Source organism: Rhamphochromis longiceps, linkage group LG13 (genome assembly GCF_057381845.1).
Source record: "Rhamphochromis longiceps isolate RC_006_pf linkage group LG13, R_longiceps_female_GT1.1, whole genome shotgun sequence".
Taxonomy (NCBI): Eukaryota; Metazoa; Chordata; class Actinopteri; order Cichliformes; family Cichlidae; genus Rhamphochromis; species Rhamphochromis longiceps.
Genome location: NC_140569.1, coordinates 35450089 through 35452588, shown reverse-complemented (window position 1 = coordinate 35452588; position 2500 = coordinate 35450089).

The following is a 2500-nucleotide window of genomic DNA, read 5'->3' as shown; positions in this document are numbered from 1 at the left end:
CTCACGGTTGAAAAAGATGTGCTCCTGGCGCACTGGCCCTGCTGAAAATCTCTCTCCATTTGGCCGAGGCAGAGAGTCGGCCTCCTCTCTCCCTTACGGTCGAAAAAGATGTGCTGCTGTCGAACTGGCCATTACATCCTCACCTGATCTAGTCCCCCATTAGATCCCCCCCCCCCCCCCGCAGTTACCCCGTACCACATATCTAGCACGGACCTTGACCTCCAGCAGGCCCCGGGGACCCACATTACCCCCCCCCCCCTTCCCCCTGCAGTTACCCTGTACCACATGTCTAGCATGGACCTTGACTTCCAGCAGGCCCTGGGGACCCACATACTCCCCTGCTCTACTCCCCCACTAGCTTTCCTTTCTTGCAGTTATGATCCAGCGCATATCCAGCATGGACCTTGACTTCCAGCAGGCCCCGGGGACCCAAATTACCCCCCCCCCCCCCCTGCAGTTACCCTGTACCACATATCTAGCATGGACCTTGACTTCCAGCAGGCCCCGTGGACCCACATTACCCCCCCCCCCCCCCCTGCAGTTACCCTGTGCCACATATCTAGCATGGACCTGGACCTCCAGCAGGCCCTGGGGACCCACATACTCCCCTGCTCTACTCCCCCACTAGCTTTCCTTTCTTGCAGTTATGATCCAGCGCATATCCAGCATGGACCTTGACTTCCAGCAGGCCCCGGGGACCCAAATTACCCCCCCCCCCCCCCTGCAGTTACCCTGTACCACATATCTAGCATGGACCTTGACTTCCAGCAGGCCCCGTGGACCCACATTACCCCCCCCCCCCCCCCCCTGCAGTTACCCTGTGCCACATATCTAGCATGGACCTGGACCTCCAGCAGGCCCTGGGGACCCACATACTCCCCTGCTCTACTCCCCCACTAGCTTTCCTTTCTTGCAGTTATGATCCAGCGCATATCCAGCATGGACCTTGACCTCCAGCAGGCCCCGTGAACCCACATTACCCCCCCCCCCCTCCTGCAGTTACCCTGTACCACGTATCTAGCATGGACCTGGACCTCCAGCAGGCCCCGGGGACCCACACTTAAGCCCCCTCCCACTAACAAAGCAGAACACCACTGGCAAAATCCTCGTGCCCCTGGTACTCCAGAAAGCACATTGAAATGTGCCCCTGGTACACTGCGCAGAAGAACTGCCACACACACACACACACACACGCACGCACGCACGCACGCACGCACGCACTGCTTGTGCCTATGGTACGACAACTTTTCTCGTGCCTATGGTACGACAACTTTTCTCGTGCCTATGGTACAACAATTTTTCTCGTGCCTATGGTACAACAACTTTTTGCCGTGCCCCTGGTACACCGCTCAGTAGCACTTTGCCACACAAACTCTCCTCGTGCCTATGGTACGACAACTTTTCTCGGGCCTATGGTACAACAACTTTCCTCCGTGCCCCTGGTACGACAGCTTTTCTCGTGCCTATGGTACAACAACTTTTCTCGTGCCTATGGTACAACAACTTTTCGCCGTGCCCCTGGTACACCGCTCAGTAGCACTTTGCCACACACACACTCCTCGTACCTATGGTACGACAACTTTTCTCGGGCCTATGGTACAACAACTTTCCTCCGTGCCCCTGGTACGACAGCTTTTCTCGTGCCTATGGTACAACAACTTTTCTCGTGCCTATGGTACAACAACTTTTCGCCGTGCCCCTGGTACACCGCTCAGTAGCACTTTGCCACACACACACACCACTCGTGCCTATGGTACGACAACTTTTCTCGTGCCTATGGTACGACAACTTTTCTCGTGCCTATGGTACAACAACCTTTCCCCGTGCCCCTGGTACACTGCGCAGAAACTCTTTGCCACACACACACACCACTCGTGCCTATGGTACGACAACAGGCCCCGGGGACCTACATCGCACCTTGCTCTTGCCTCCCTTACAGCTGAAAAAGGTCCATGCCTGTGCCCTGGCCCTGCTGAAATTCCCTCTGCATTTAGCCGAGGCAGTGAGTCGGCCTCCTGTCTCCCTTTACGGTCGAAAAAGATGTGCTCCTGGGCGCGCTGGCCCTGCTGCTACTCACATCGGGCATGGACCTGGACCTCCAGCAGGCCCCGGGGACCTACATCACACCTTGCTCTTGCCTCCCTTACAGCTGAAAAAGGTCCATGCCTGTGCCCTGGCCCTGCTGAAATTCCCTCTGCATTTAGCCGAGGCAGTGAGTCGGCCTCCTGTCTCCCTTTACGGTCGAAAAAGATGTGCTCCTGGGCGCGCTGGCCCTGCTGCTACTCACATCGGGCATGGACCTGGACCTCCAGCAGGCCCCGGGGACCTACATCACACCTTGCTCTTGCCTCCCTTACAGCTGAAAAAGGTCCATGCTTGTGCCCTGGCCCTGCTGAAATTCCCTCTCCATTTAGCCGAGGCAGAGAGTCGGCCTCCTGTCTCCCTTTACGGTCGAAAAAGATGTGCTCCTGGGCGCGCTGGCCCTGCTGCTACTCACATC